The sequence below is a fragment of the Macrobrachium nipponense genome, chromosome 36 (genome assembly GCF_015104395.2).
Source record: "Macrobrachium nipponense isolate FS-2020 chromosome 36, ASM1510439v2, whole genome shotgun sequence".
NCBI lineage: Eukaryota > Metazoa > Arthropoda > Malacostraca > Decapoda > Palaemonidae > Macrobrachium > Macrobrachium nipponense.
Genome location: NC_087220.1, coordinates 29319115 through 29336533, shown reverse-complemented (window position 1 = coordinate 29336533; position 17419 = coordinate 29319115). Strand labels below are relative to the sequence as shown.

At 38.1% G+C, this 17419-nt stretch overlaps 1 protein-coding gene across 1 annotated transcript in view; it reads right to left on the bottom strand.

Annotated features, from left to right (window-relative positions):
- Positions 1-17419, bottom strand: part of LOC135203543 (glutathione S-transferase 1-like) — a 445161-nt gene that overhangs the window by 260704 nt on the left and 167038 nt on the right. Inside the window, exon 3 of the mRNA XM_064233275.1 lies at positions 13609-13662. The gene's annotated coding sequence lies outside the window, so the exon portion shown is untranslated. The remainder of the gene's footprint in view (positions 1-13608; positions 13663-17419) is intronic.

Here is a 17419-nt window from a genome sequence, read left to right as displayed (position 1 = left end):
CACCAGAAATAAATTCCTCTGATTTCACATTGGCAGAGCAGGGAATCGAACTCGGACAGTGAGATCGGTAGACGAGCATGTAACCAACTCATCCAGCGAGAAACTGGTGGAAAGTCAGATGGAAGAGAATTGGAATGGAGGTAAAGTAAAAGGAATGGAAGGGGTTGCCGTTATGGGCCTTAGGATGGGACGATGCAAAGAACCTTCAAGAAACTCATACTTCAGCACAATCATAATTGGAGTGCCTCAGTGGCGTGGTCGGTATGGTCTTGGCCTGCCACCTCGGTAGCCGCGAGTTCGATTACCGGGCATTCCACTGAGGGATCAGAGATGTGTATTTCTGGTGACAGAGGTTCACTCTCGACGTGGTTCAATCACGTAAAGCCGTTGGTCCCATTGCTGAATAACCACTGGTTCCATGCAACGTAAAAACACCATACAAACAAACCGATCATAATTGCTTTTTGTACAGATTTCACAAAATTAATGAGTGTTCTGGCAATTATATTCTCGAATATAAAAAATGATTCTGGCAAATACAACACGGGAAAATAATCACAGCAAATAAAATTCGATGATGATAAAATTTCATTTTTATGAAAAACTTTACAGAATGTTTCCTTCACAACTTGTAAAATAACATTTTATACGTATCAATACATTCAAAGGCTTTCACTTCATTTGTAAGAATTTGTGGTTTAAACAAGGCATGATCCGACCTCCAGCTTACTCTAGATGCGTGCAAGAATTTTTCCTCAAGCATAAGTTGTCAACGTTGCATTCCGAACTTTTAACGTAAATCAAAACGTGCTAAAATCTATGGTCAAATAGAGCCTTGATTCACCAACGAAAATTAAAATAAATACGCTATACTTTATTAGAAGTAGTTTTTCTGTGCTGATTAACATGCACATTATTTATTTGTTTACATTTTCATTCGAATAAATAAATCATAAACATCATATCCTAAAATTCCTGTACCTTTAACTCGACGCGAAACACACTTTTCAGACCTTTTTAGGCTCTTACGTAGACCTTTCCTACCACCCTCCCCCCCACCATAAAAAAAAAAAACAGCAAAGTGATTTGTAGGCTTACTCCCCGAGAAACCGAAAACACATTAGGAAGAACTCTGAAAAAGCACACCTGATATTTTCAAGACTTTGCGAAAGGAGAGTTGTTTAAATATATTATTATATTATTATTATTCAGATGATGAAGAACCGTATTCATACGGAACAAATCCATTATGGTCAATGACTGGAAATTTAAGCCTCTCTCGAGAGTTAGTCACATGGGTAGGATCTATGTTCCATCTCTCCTGAGGGATAAGTCTTTCATAAGTAACCCTCAGGAGAGGTGGAACATGCATCCTGCCTATGTGAACTCTCGAGAGAGACTAAGGGGAGTTTCCAGCCCTGTGATTGGCTTATCAACAGCCAATCAGGAGCGTCGTAAGGGACTACTGGCCTAGACATCAAATGCACGGTTGATGTGAATCTACTATAGTAATACATCGCATCTTCGCCGGAACTTCGGAGGAGAAATCAGGACTTCATTGACAGTCTTTACCGCTGGTTCGAACCCACGAGAGAACGAAATTATTATCAAACTAAAAATAAATTCCCCTTCGGCTAACATTTGTGAAAATGTATTAATTTCGAGGTAGAGCGAATTGGATATTAAAGGACATTTGTAGCTTAATGCATGTATATATAAATCACGGTGATGTGATAAAAATTCGTATGTATATATATATATACCTAGAGAGAGAGAGAGAACGGTGATCACAGAAGTACATTATTCTGCTACTGTAGTTATTATATGCAATTGAGAGCTACTTCCAAGTTGCACTTCTTCACTTTCAAACCATCAACATTCCTCAAACTATATTCATATTTAAACATCCAATTTACTTCCTGGCAACACTTAGAACATAATTCTAGCATTTGAACCGAGCGCGACTTCGAACTTGGTATAGTTTATTATAAATCTCATAAAATTCTCAAACCGAGTTTGATCGCTGGCCCGAACTCCGATCACTTTCCCTTCAAGTGAAACGACTATATATATATATATATATATATATATATATATATATATATATATATATATATATATATATATATATATATATTCTCCGAAAGTTCTATAGTCATCAGGTTGATTACCCTAACTATTTTTTCGACACCAAACCGATATTGAGGACGAAGATATATATTCACTGAAAGGTTCTTTTACATCGATATGGCCTAGAAATTCACTCAATCCCGGAATTACCGTAAATCTAAAAAGATCTGGTGCTTTTGTATTGTGCTTAAGGTAAATGATTCGTTGACAGTTTAGTCGAAAATATGAGTGATTGTTTACTTTTCATCATAATTAACAATCACATAAAATAAACCAAGTAAAAAATGCCGTTTGAAACTCTTCGCCGCGGCCCATAAAACTCTTAGCCACGGTCCGGTGGTGGCCTGTGTTGTTGGTGACTATAGTGGTGCCAGAAGTACGATCATGGCTTGAAACTCTTAGCCACGGTCCAGTGGTGGCTCGTGTTGCTGGTGACTATAGTGGTGCCAGAAGTACATACGATCATGGCTTGAAACTCTTAGCCACGGTCCAGTGGTGGCTCGTGTTGTTGGTGACTATAGCGGTGCCAGAAGTATGATCATGGCTTGAAACTCTTAGCCACGGTCCAGTGGTGGCTCGTGTCTTTGGTGACTATAGCGGTGCCAGAAGTAACATCATGACTTGAAACTCTTAGCCATAGTTCGGTGGTGGCTTGTGTTGTTGGTGAATAAATGGCGGCCAGAAGTACGATCATGGCTTGAAACTCTTAGCCATAGTTCGGTGGTGGCTTGTGTTGTTGGTGACTATAGCAGTGGCAGAACTACGATTATGGCTAATTTTAATCTCAATTAAAATAAAAACTTCTGAGGCTAGAGGGCTGCAATTTGGTATGGTTGATGATCGGAGGGTGGATGATCAACATACCAATTTGCAGCCCTCTAGCCCCAGTCATTTCTAAGATCTGAGGGCGGACAGAAAAATCCACAGCGGTGCAGCAGATGTGATTATATTTATATAATACATATATTATATATATATATATATATATATAATATATATATATAGTGCTGTGTGTGTGTGTGTGTGTGTGTGTGTGTGTGCGTGTGTGTATGTATGTATGTATATACATATTATATTTCTAGAAATATTTATGTTTTTAAAATAGTATATTTACATCTACAGCACCGTGGATTTCATCGTCAATAATAATAATAATAACAATAATAATAATAATAATAATAATAATAATAATAATAATGAATTAATAATAATAATAGTAATAATAATCTTCCGAAATATAATCCTTATAGCAACATTCATAAAATAAGTCACTAATAACAGTTGGTTATCAAACAAAAAACACAGCTGTTTATAAAAAAATAAAAAAAATAAATAAAAAAAAATTCTTGGTATGGAGTACCAAAGACGATATTCTGAGCCCCAAGTATTTAAATTTTTTCTAACCAGTTCCTCCTGATTGGTGATTTACGAGACAACGCCTGCTTCCTGGTGTGTGCGTTGGTGAAGCCGATAATAAATTACAAGTTAATAAAAAAAAAACATTTTCTCTTACGTAAGCGAACAACAAAAACAACATAAAACTCTTAGCAAATTAATTAACTGCGCATGCTCTATACTGATAGGGTGGCTTCAACCTGCTTGAAGTCTCCCAGACACACATTTATCTACTGCCAATGGCATGCAAGAGATTATTATTATTATTATTATTATTATTATTATTATTATTATTATTATTATTATTATTATTATTATTATTATTATTCGGGAAGAACTCTCTATCACGAGAGTATATATACAATGTTCTAAAGGGGTCCACAATAAAAAAAATGTTAAAAGTTCGTGTATACTTTATAAAATATTTATAAAAGCTTTCGAACCCATCCCTGGTTTCATCTTCAGTCCAAAATCTTTTAACATTTTTATTACTGTGGACCCCTTATGACATTATTATTATTATTCTGTACGATAATAATCCACAGTTATATTATTAACTGTATTACTATTTAAAAGACAAAAGCAAATATTTTCGAACACCTGAATGGTTTTTCTCATCAGTATGGCAATACAGTTTGCAATATAATCGTGAATTTTAATAATAATAATAATAATAATAATAATAATAATAATAATAATAATAATAATAATAATAATAATAATAATAATAATAATAATAGAAAAAAATACTTGGGGGCTTAAAATATCGCCTTTTGGGACTCCATACCATACCAAGTTTTTCTTCTTTTTCCAATCAGTTTGGTAATACATTTCACAATAAAAGTATGGATTTTTATTACACAAACTTGTTTTTTCGCGAGATTGTGAATTTCTTAGCATTATTATTATTATTATTATCATCATTATTATTTACACTAAAACACTGTCAGGATGGTCGCCATGCTGTATTACGACGAAGGAAAAGCGACCTTCGGTGGTAGACTGTTCTCACTGATTTATTTTTATTCTATTTATTTATTTGTTTATTTATCTATTTATTTATTTGCTTCCATTAACTGCCGCACGTCCTAATTTCATTTTATATGTGCAGTGTCTTCCACCAGCATTTCCACGGTTTATAATTGGAAATGGAGTTTTTTTGTTTTTTTATAATAAACTCTTGACGTTTCCCGCTAATATAAAAAAACTTCAATAGGTTATAGCCCGCTGCGAAATCTTCAGGACTCCGGTTTTTTATATTTTTTTAACGATAGAATAAGTATAGTCTTTGATTTTCGTCAATTTTCCATTTTTTTATTCTTGCTTTTCAAGCGGTCTTCGACTTCGAGTCTCGCTTTAAGAAACGAAGAGAAAGTTAGATTTTTTTGAGGAACTTTCTATTCCAGGACATTTTCTTGCTCACCAAAGACGACTTTCACGCAACGAGGAGGAGGAGGACTTGCACATGTTCGGAAAACTGAAGTTTAAGTCCTTAGTCTGTTTGTTTGTATGGTGTTTTTACGTTGCCTGGAACCAGTGGTTATTCAGCAACGGGACCAAGGGCTTCATACGTGACTTCCGAATCACGTCGAGAGTGAACGTCTATCACCAGAAATACACATATCTCACCCCTCAGTAGAATGCCCGGGAATCGAACTCGCGACTGCCGAGGTGGCAGGCCAAGACCATACCGACAAGCCACTGAGGCGCTGTTAAGTCCCTGGTAGTCATTTCATAAGTCAGCCGTTGCATTGTTACTAAAAACTTCCTACGTTTCGGTAAGAGCTGGAACTGCTAACATCTGCACTTTCTAGCTGTCCGCCTTCAGATCTTAAAAACTGTTGAGGCTAGAGGGCTGCAAATCGGTAAGTTGATCATCCACCCTCCAATCATCAAACATATCAAATTTCAGTCCTCTAGCCCCATTAGTTTTTATTTTATTTAAAGTTAAATTTAGCCATGATAGTGCGGCCACCACCACCGGGCCGTGGCTGAGCGTTTCATAGAATATTATACGTTTTACTTGTTATATTAGCACCAACTGCCTAGGGGCTGGGTCTACCCGGGTGAATGTCTCTTGCATCAAGTTTAAGTCTAATGCCATCTGCCTATGTATATCTCCGATCAGCGCCAAATACCTCATCCGAGGTGAACACTTGAATTGATGCATAAATTGCCAAAAAGTCTCCTACCACAATCTCGAACGCCACAGATACAATCAAGATTATTCTATGGATTCCATTATCTACTCAAAACCTTATTGACATCACATACAAGATCAAGTCTTGCTTCACACTGCCAACAAATCAAGTACTTCAGATCATTCCTAACGGTCGGCATTCCATCTTACTTAACATGAACACTTTACAATGATCGGGCACTTATTGCATTCAGCGCTTGCGGTGTTCAAGTCAGGCTCAGGGACGACGGCTATTTCAAATATGGGAAATAGTCTTTCCCTCGTCCATCACCTGGTAATCAAAAAAAAAAAAAAAATAATAATAATAAAGTCTTTAGCGTGAGAGAGATCTTTAGAATTCGGGGTTCTCAATACATTCTTGAAGTTTCCCTTTCATTGAAACTCGAAAATATGTTAGAATAATAAACATATTCAAAAGTTTCAAAATCCTACATCATAAAGCTCAAAACCGACTGAAATGTCCACCTAGTTTAAACAAGCAGCAATGGGAGCAGTTATAATGAAATAAGATAGCTTTCTAGTCAAGCAGGAAGTAGTACGTTACAACCTGACAATCAAGCATACCAATCAATTCAACTGGAAGGGTTCTTTCAAAGCCTGAAAACACTATATAAACCATAACCTCTTGATGGGTTTAATCTTGCTTCAAAACAAGATCCAGCCCTACGGTTATTATCCCTACTCCTGTCCTTCGAACACGGGCTGGAAAGAGAGGCATGCGGTCTGCCAATCCTGTTTAAGTCTGAGCATCTGAAATTATTCTGCTCTTCAAACCCAGCGTCGTTTCTCAGCCACAAATCCAACTGGAATGGAGAACCTCTCTAAGCCTGAAGGAGACGCAAAAGTGTGGGGAAACTTCAACGACATTCAAAATGAAGAAGAAGGCCACGCTATGAGCTCACCTGCAAGGACTCCCAGCAGCGAGTAACCCTGTGACGACAGGAGGAAGGCGTCAGTCACACTCTGGACTCCCCTGTCCAAAAGACACTGACTTGCACTCGTGCGTTTCTCCTCCAAAGGAGCCCTGTGCACACAGCAGAGGGGTTAACCGTTTCACGGCGCCGGAGATCTGACTGAGAACCCCATCTGGAAGAGACCCCCTCGCTCAGGCCCTTCTGCCCCTGTCGACGTACAAGACGCTCTGGACACACGCCAGATGAATCCACCCACCCACCCACTACCACACTCACCCAACCACCCCCAAGTATAAGCACACCCATTCCTCTGATAAGTCTAAGTCTCTCTCTCTTCTCTCTCTCTCTCTCTCTCTCTCTCTCTCTCAAATCAAATTGGTTTCAGCTCTCCTCGGGCACTTAAGTTTTCGCTCACGTTGTCGCGTCGTCAGTCATCACAGAAAAAAAAAATCTGCTCGAACTGACGGGTGACTGACAGACAGAGACAGCTTCGTGAATTTTGCATTGATTATATTATCCTTTTTACTTCATCCAACCCGTCACGTTATCGTTACTACGTAACTGTACTAGGTAACTCTGCTAACAAAAGCCAAAGCTTATCTTTACCGATACCACTAAAGAGACAGGATTGAGGCCAAAGGCCAGGCGCTGGGACGTATGAGTTCATTCAGCGCTGAAAGGGAAATTGAGAGTTAAATATCGCAAAGGTGTAACAGGTGGAATACCTCAAAGCAGCTGGAAAGTAAGGTGGAAGAAAGACTATGAACGGAGGTAGGGTAAAAGGAACGAAAAGGGTTGCAGCTAGGGAGTCTTAAGAAGGGACGCTGCAGAGGAGAGAGCCTTGAGTAATGCCAACAGCGCAACTCAAGGGGTGCACTGACGGCGCAACCCACCTACGGCGACCAATACCATCAAGATCAATAAATTTTTTTTTTTTAATTTTAGCCAAATTCGTACTTACTGCTCTCATCATCATCATCATCACCATCATCATCTTCGACGTCATCTCCCACACGCAATTTTATTTCCGCCCCGTCCAATATTTCAAGTTCAGAAGCATTAAATCAGGGAAAGGCAACTTCCTCAATCACGACTTCTGATTTTATTGGCCATTCAGGCAGGAGATGCAAATCTCCCGTTCGTCACTGCACCGCGTCGGTGCCAACCCATCTCGCCCCCCCCCCACCCCCTACCGCCCCCCAACCCCACATCATGGGAGTTTTTTCGACGGGTCGAAATGAGGGCAAGTACACACAATGCCAGCAGTTAAGCCGATAAATAAATGGATGAAATATCAAATTCTGTAAATAAATAAATAAAGATATATATATACATATATAATATATATATATATATATATATATATACGTGTGTGTTTGTGTGAACAAACATGTGTCCTTATTTGGGTGTTAGAATTCTGATTAAAACCATTATATTTTTTTTCAGTGATCGATATATAACCAAAAATGCATCATGAAATTATCAATAAGACCACACACACACGTATATATATATATATATATTTATATATATATATATATATATATATATATATATATATATATATAATATACACGTGCTTGTTTGTTTGTATGGTGCTTTGACGTTGCATGGAACCAGTGGTTATTCAGCAACGGTGATAGAAGTCCACGTCGAGAGTGAACTTCTATCACCAGATATACACATTTCTCACCCCTCAATGGAATGCCCGAGATTCGAACTCGCGGCCGCCGAGGTGACGCGCCAACACCATACCGACCACGCCATGGAGGCGCTATGTATGTGCGTGCGTGTGTGTGTGTGTAATCTTTAGATTAACAAGCCCGTAATGTCAATAAGTCTCTTTAGTTACCACCAATATAGCATATTATTAACTGCATCAGTTATGATCTCCCTATGGAAATTAACCCCCAATGTAAGCTATTTTTATAACCTACATTAACAGAGTTGTTTGTCCTCATCGGTTGCCAGTAGGCATGACACATCCACCCACCCCATGCAAATTCCGGTTTGTCCGCCCCAAGTGGGGCAGAGTAGGGGAGATATCCACCCTAATCTGCAAGCCTGTTTGACCTGGGGTGGGTTAGGTAGGGGGATTTGGAGGGCAGGGGAGACAGCAGCACTCACAGGGTTCTAGTGTTCGTATCATGTATCAACGAGCTCGCTACAACATATCATTCATCTTGCTTTTCCATACAATCTACACTTCTTGAATACTAAGGTCCTTCCATTCCTATCCCTCTTGTGTGCAACTCAAGCTGAGGGCACAATGCAATAAAAAAAATATCATACATAGGTTGAGAACTTATAGCACACATATCACAAATAAGTTAACTACAAGGCAACTATTTACTGGCTGTTCCCATATTAATTACCACTTTAGCAAAAAGGCAGAAGTCAGTTTCTCTGGTATCAATGGGTCTCAAGTAGGTACTTTTGTCTCTTCTAATGCATCTATTACTCCATTTTGTTTCACACCGAAGTCCATATATGATGTGTTAATATAGTTTCCTACCACAGTATAAGCAAACTATCAATTCTCCAACATAAAGAGTTAAACAATCCTTTATAACAAGCATTTATGGGGCGTTCTTCTCATCAGTAGTCCTACAGCTACTCGAGGCTCTTGAAAAGCATAGTTCTTCAGTTATAATACTTCACTCACTAGCAGGTCGGCTACCAATCCGCTGGTCCGAATTTTGATTCTCGGCTCGGCCAACGGGGAATCAGAGGAATTTATTTCTGGTGTTAGAAATTAATTTCTCAATATAATGTGGTTCGGATCCCACAATAAACTGTAGTAGGTCCCGTTGCTAGGTGACCAATTGGTTCCTAGCCACGTAAAAAGATCTAATCCTTCGGGCCAGCTCTAGTAGAGCTGTTAATCAGCTCAGTGGTCTGGTTATACTAAGATAAGCTCAGTGGTCTGGTTAAACTAAGATATACTTAACTCACTAGCAGGAGAACCAAGCTTCAATTCCTGGACAGAAAGAACAAATATGCCCAGCTTCAATAAACCACACAGTTCCTCTGTTGACCCAAGCACTGAATATGGTACTAGACAGCTCGTCAACTGTACTATGTCAATAGCAGGGACCACGAGGGCAAAAGCCAGCGATCGAATCACATACAGTTGGTTACAGGAAACTGGAAGGATTCGACTTTCTGGAACATCCTCCAATAAGGGGGAAATACGCCAATAAACTCTGGAAGTGCTTACCATATTTCTATTAAGGGGGAAATATGCCAATAAGCTAAGGGGTGGCCTGAGGAAGTGCCTACCATATTTCTTAGCAAGGGTTTTGGGAAGCAACTGCTAGCCCCACGCCATTCTCGCCTTGGTTCCGACTCAACAAAGTTGACTACGTATGTAGGAGTTATGTTAGTTATGTTATCCACTGCTTAGGTCAGTGAAGGCACTACGGATTCTCTGGAGGTAGGACTAATTTCTTTTATAATATATATACAAGTCTTCGGAGATGGGGGTGGTTTCACACAAACAGGCTTTCCTAGCAAGAGTCATCTGCATTTACGCACAGTGCATTACATATGTTTGTGTGTGTGTGTGTTATATATATATATATATATATATAATATATATATATATATATATTATATATATATATATATATACTCACATATATATATATGCATATATATATATATATATATAATATATATATATAAATATATATATATGTATGCTTAAAAAATGACAGCAAATGTAAGCGACTTCATTATATAAAGCGATTACCACAGGAAAAATAATAAGCTAAAAGTCAGTACCAAGCGTTTTCGCCTGTATTCAGGCATTGTCGAGGCACAAAAAAAAAAAAAAAAATGCCGCCTGAACAAGGACGAAAGCGCTTGGTACAGATTTCTGCATATCATTTTCCTGTAGTATTCGCTTATATAACATATATATATTATATATTATATATATATATATATATATATATATATATATATATATATATTATATATATATATATATATATATATATATATATATATATATATATACAGGAGAAGAACGTTACCCCTTTTAAAATGCTGGTTTCATAAAAAAAAAAAAACCTGTTATTTTACATACTCTCGCTCTCACCCTGTACATACACACAAACACTCTCTCCCCACTCCTCCACAACAAACAATCCCATACACAAAGTTCTTCCCCTCCTGTGAGCGTGAAAGCCTTCTACTAGACTTATTAATGTCTGTAAACTTCTAAGACTTACTTAATGCTTGTAAACAGTTTACGAGAGGTGTTTGACATCAACAGCCGAGTCACTTATCAAAAGGTAAAAGCGTTTAAAACGCGTACAATGAATTTACTTCTCATAAGTGTATCGAGAGAGAGAGAGAGAGAGAGAGAGAGACTCATTATGGCAACCCATTGCTACACTGTTTTGTTTCTAAGATAAGCTGAAGTGTTCGCAACACTATACAATATTTTACTACCCCATCAATCATAATTCATCATAGACGCTTCAGGATAACATTCGTAATTCTCTTCTCTCTCTCTCTCTCTCTCTCTCTCTCTCTCTCTCTCTCTCTCTCTCAACAACAGAACCTTGAGTTTAACGAATGAACACAAAAATTAACACAAAATCCGTAAAACATTTCCGTATTCAAATTAACCTATGAGATCAAATTCCAGATATACTTAACTCCTTTTAGTTTTCTGTAAAAGGAAGCTATTGAGGTGGCTATATGTCTGTCCGTCTGCACTTTTTCTCTCCGCCCTCAGATCTCAAAAGCTACTGAGGCTAGAGGGCTGCAAATTGGTATGTTGATCATCCACCCTCCAATCATCAAGCATACCAAATTGCAGCCCTCTAGCCTCAATCGTGTTCATTGTATTTAAGGTTAAACTTAGCCATGATCATGCGTCTGGCATCGCTAAAGGACAGGGCCACCACACGGGCCGTGGCTGAAAGTTTCATGGGCCGCGGCTCATACAGCATTCGATACGCTGTACAGCAAACTCGATCGTTTCTTCGGGGCTTTTTTCACTTGTCTAGAATTGTACTTGAAACCAGTGGCACCTCTCTCTCTCTCTCTCTCTCTCTCTCTCTCTCTCTCTCTCTCTCTCTCTCTCTCTCCTTACAAGGGTATAACTAACATCTTTTAATAAATCTTTACATCAAAAGGAATCACTAAATGTTTTTAGCTCAGTAAAAATTACTATGCACAAAGATTTCAGTTTCAGACGACAATTGCAAGAGACAAAAAATCAGCAAATAATGCCACCTATTCATAGACTTCTAAAACTGGTTCACACATTACACATGTACGTGTAGTACACAGAGTACTACACATTTCTAAAGGCGTGGTTCTGGATCCTGGAAAGTCATGGACTCATTAAACAAAGTTTGAAATACATCTTGAAACTCTCAGCCGCGGCACATGAAACATTCAGCCGCGGCCCGGTGGTGGCCTGTGTTGTTAGCACCTACAGCGCAATCACACGGACGATCATGGCTAACTTTAACCTTAAATAAAATCAAAACTACTGAGGCTAGAGGGCTGCAATTTGGTATGTTTGGTGATTGGAGGGTGGATGATCAACATACTAATTTGCAGCCCTCTAACCACAGTAGTTTTGAAGATCTGAGGGCGGACAGAAAAAGTGGCGACGGACAGAGACAGGCAAACAGAGCCATCTAAATAGTATTCTTTCATAGAACGCTAAAATAAAGACCAAATAAATAAAAGAACGATAAATAAATCACTTTGCAAGTACAACCAATTAGTGCCACGCCCTAAAAACCCAGATGATAAACAAAATAAATATAAAGAAAATATAAAAAAAATTCTAAAACTGGCAACTCAGGCGCGACGTTGAGAGAGGCTCCATCTAATACCCAGGGCAGAAGCGCCTACCAATTATAATGCCCTTTGGATGTCAATTATCCCCAAAAGGGTAAAGTGAATTTGATATTGAGGGTACTTGTGGTTTAATATATGTGGCCATAAAAAAGTCACACGTGTTTAAGTAACAACACGTCATACATGAATAGACACATACATACATGCATACATAAATAGATATACATACACATATATGTATATATATACTGTGTAGTATATATAATAATATATATATATATATATGTATATATATATATATTATTCGAGCTACAAATGTCCTTTAATATCTAATTCGCTCTACCTCCGAGGTAGAGCGAATTAGATATTAAAGGACATTTGTAGCTCGATATATGTATATGAATCACGGTAATGTGATATGACTTATATAATATATATATATATATATATATATATATATATATATATATATATAAACACTACTATAGGCTCACACATATCCACGTCCATTTAAATCAAACGTAGATAAAAACAAGCACACGCCTTATCAAGCCTCAGACAGGGATTGAGCAAAAAGAAAAAAAAATACCACGAACCAAAAAAAACAAATTAAAAAAAAAACACAAACACAAGACAGAAGTTGAAGAGAGTAGCTAGCTACCAAAGCGCCCCATACACAAACACACACACACACACACACAAGAGCCCAACAGAGGCGAAGCCAATCTCACCCATCCCATCCCATGCCATCCATCCATCCATTTTGGCCCTATCTGCGCTAAGTGGTCCAAACAAAGTTGCCTCTTGCCTGAGTGCCGGTGGCGGTATCTCTCTCTCCTCTCTCTCCTCTCTCTCTCTCTCTCTCTGGAGGCGACTCTTTAAGTGTATCACTTGTCATGTGTCCTGAAGCCGAGGAATCTCACTTACATTATAGTATATCCTCGAGAGAGGGAAAGAGAAGACTCGCACGATAGACCCTGACAATTATAAATTGCCCGCGTTTGGTACAAAACTGTCTCAGAGAGAGAGAGAGAGAGAGAGAGAGAGAGAGAGAGAGAGAGAGAGAGAGCAATCCGAAAATTCATCTACAACCCTTCTTTACCCCAAAAATGGCTCATATAAAATGGACAAACTTACTATGCAGTAGACGCAGTTACTTCCTACACGAAGCTATTGCTCGCTACTCGATTCCTGAAAAGGTAAAAAAGAGATACAGGGCATAAAAAGCTATTCATTTCTTGGTTATACACAAACAATGTCGCACAGTAACATAATACATGAATATTTTATATATTATATTTACAACACGAATCCAATCGGTATAATTTTTGTAGCTAAGTAGCAATAACATTGGATTCAGTAACTGTGCTTTTGCAAGAATTTGCAGTTTTTCATTATATATATACATATACATATACACATACATATACATATTATATAGTATATGTATATATATATATATATATATATATATATAGATTATATATATATATGTATGTATGTAGTATGTATGTATAACTGAATCACGAAAGTTTAGAACGTGATAAATCCATAAATAAAGGTATAAGCCACGAAGGAAATAATAAACGACGGAGTATCTGCAAGATCTTTTGACTCAACGTCCTTTACTCAGCAGACAAACATTTATTTTTCCTTCGTGGCTTATACCTTTATTTATGGATTTATATATATATATATATATATATATATATATAGATATATATAGATATATATATATATATGGAGAGAGAGAGAGAGAGAGAGAGAGAGAGAGCGTTTGAGGCGAGATGATGTGCGTGCATGTATATAAATGTACGTATGCATGTAGCGTGTATGTAGTACGTATTTGTATATATATACATATATATAATATTAGTTTTAAAATTTATATGTATAACACACGCATCTCCTCGCCGCAAACGTCGTCTTCTCTCTCTCTCTCTCTCTCTCTCTCTCTCTCTCTCTCTCTCTCGTTGTGCCTTGGTAGCAAAATCCTGGTTACATAATTTTCTTGTTTAATTCGCTGTAGTGGTACACATACAAGACAGAAAACAGAATTTTAGGGCAAAGACCAAGCGCTGGGACCTATGAGGTCATTCAGCGCCGAAACAGAATTTGACAGTAAGGTCTGAAAGGTGTGACACGAGGAGAACCTCAAAGCATTTGCATTTTCCTAGCATCTGTTTCATAGTGTAACTACTTTTGAGGTTTTCCTCCTGTTACACCTTTCAGACCTTCCTACTATCAATTTCATTTTCAGCGATGAATGACCTGATAGGTCCCAGCCCTTGGCCTTCGGCCCGAACTCTACATTCGATTCCATTCAGAGTCGTATCGTCCTCTCATCATCTAAGTTTGCAGATTTATTTGACATCTGCAGTTTTTCATTTGATCTCTTTATGTCTGCTACGACGAAAACTCGGGTTGAACAATGTGATATATATTTCCTCCTTTTTGGAGCTGGTTTGACTCTCCTCTTTTTTATTAAGTCACTTGTTTTCATAACCCGAGCTCAATTTAGCTATTATTAGACATTTCCTTTATTTTTTTAAGATAATTTTTACTTTACAGCACCTACTCCCGCCATTGCTGTTAGCATAGCTTCTTTTTAGGAGGCAAATTATCTGTGAATTAGTCTCCCCATTCTCTCTCGATTTACCCTTTTTTTTTTCTATACATTAACATCATTCACAACAGCTGATAGCAAGAGGGGCTGGTCTCCCATCACATTCAAACATTTACTTGTGCACTTTACATTGGCAAAGTACTAATGTTATGACATGTTTAGATCCAAAGTCATTCACAAAATTGACAAGCATCTCACGAACATCAATGTCGAACCTTTGAAAATGAACAAAATGAAAATGTCACCCTGTATACCTTGGTTACTGCTTTTCATTACCCAAATCATCTTTTCACAAGTGGAATTTGCCCGAATAATCTTCTCACAAGTGGAATTTGCCCAAATAATCTTCTCACAAGTGGAATTTGCCCAAATTAATTTCCCTTCTTCACAAGTTGGAATTGCCCAAATTAATTCTTACAGTGGAATTTGCCCAAATAATCTTCTCACAAGTTGAATTTGCCCAAATAATCTTCTCACAAGTGGAATTTGCCTAAATAATCTTCTCACAAGTGGAATCTGCCCAAATAATCTTCTCACAAGTTGAATTTGCCCAAATAATTTTCTCACTCACGAGTGGAATCTGCCTAAATAATCTTCTCACGAGTGGAATTTGCCTAAATAATCTTCTCACCAGTGGAATTTGCCTAAATAATCTTCTCACCAGTGGAATTTGCCTAAATAATCTTCTCACCAGTGGAATTTGCCTAAATAATCTTCTCACCAGTGGAATTTGCCTAAATAATCTTCTCACGAGTGGAATTTGCCTAAATAATCTTCTCACCAGTGGAATTTGCCTAAATAATCTTCTCACGAGTGGAATTTGCCTAAATAATCTTCTCACCAGTGGAATTTGCCTAAATAATCTTCTCACGAGTGGAATTTGCCTAAATAATCTTCTCACCAGTGGAATTCGCCTAAATAATCTTCTCACGAGTGAATTTTGCCTAAATAATCTTCTCATCAGTGGAATTCGCCTAAATAATCTTCTCACGAGTGGAATTTGCCTAATAATCTTCTCACCAGTGAATTCGCCTAAATAATCTTCTCACTAGTGGAATTTGCCTAAATAATCTATCACCAGTGGAATTCGCCTAAATAATCTTCTCACCAGTGGAATTTGCCTAAATAATCTTCTCACCAGTGGAATTCGCCTAAATAATCTTCTCACCAGTGGAATTCGCCTAAATAATCTTCTCACAAGTGGAATTTGCCTAAATAATCACGAGTGGAATTTGCCTAAATAATCTTCTCACAAGTGGAATTTGCCTAAATAATCTTCTCACGAGTGGAATTTGCCTAAATAATCTTCTCACGAGTGGAATTTGCCTAAATAATCTTCTCACGAGTGGAATTTGCCTAAATAATCTTCTCACGAGTGGAATTTGCCTAAATAATCTTCTCACAAGTGGAATTTGCCCGGGTCAAACAAAAGACATGATGAAAAATGATAAAAAGGCAATGCCTCTCCGGACGAGCAACATTTGTTACAGCGAGTTTATGATTCACATTACACCACGAATTAAACGACTTCTTTTTTTACACTATTTCATACTATAGATTCACATCAACCGTGCATCCGATGTCTAGGCCAGTCCCTTACGACGCTCTTGATTGGCTGATGATAAGCCAATCACAGGGCTGCAAACTCTCCTCAGTCTCCCTCGAGAGTTCAGATAGGCAGGATGTATGTTCCACTTCTCCTGAAGACGTATATCTCAGGAAATTAGGAACACACATCCTACCTATGTGAACTCTCCAGAGACTGAAGCGAGTTTCCAGCCCTGTGACTGGCTTATCAACAGCCAATCAGGAGCGTCGTAAGGGACTGGCCTAGACATCAGATGCACGGTTGATGTGAATCTACTATAGTGCATATCACCAATGCTGGGTCACACAGCTCGGCTCACTTCCAAAATAATGCCTCAAATTAAGCACGGGCATATCGTGCTTTACCTTCATACATTCTGTTTGGTGGGGTGGGGAGTGTATTGGAGTATATCATGTAGTATGTAAATGACAGAAGAAAGGCAGAGCTTATGAAGGAAGACTGGAGGAGCTGTGCCAAGTTGAAAACGGTGGTAAAACACGCCGCTGTGAATGAGAAGGAACCCTGGGTTAACGGGATTAGTACAAACTACGTTCTCGAGTACAAACGCAGCTCCAAGAGAGATACTGAGTAACTGACGCAGATGTATCAGGTGTTTTGCCTTTAATAAAACTCCTGCAAACATGGGTGAGGCGAGTAATTATTGATCTGCATTAGGCTGAAGGAGACAGAGGAATTGGAATAAAGAGTTTAGGGCAAACACCAAACAATGTGAC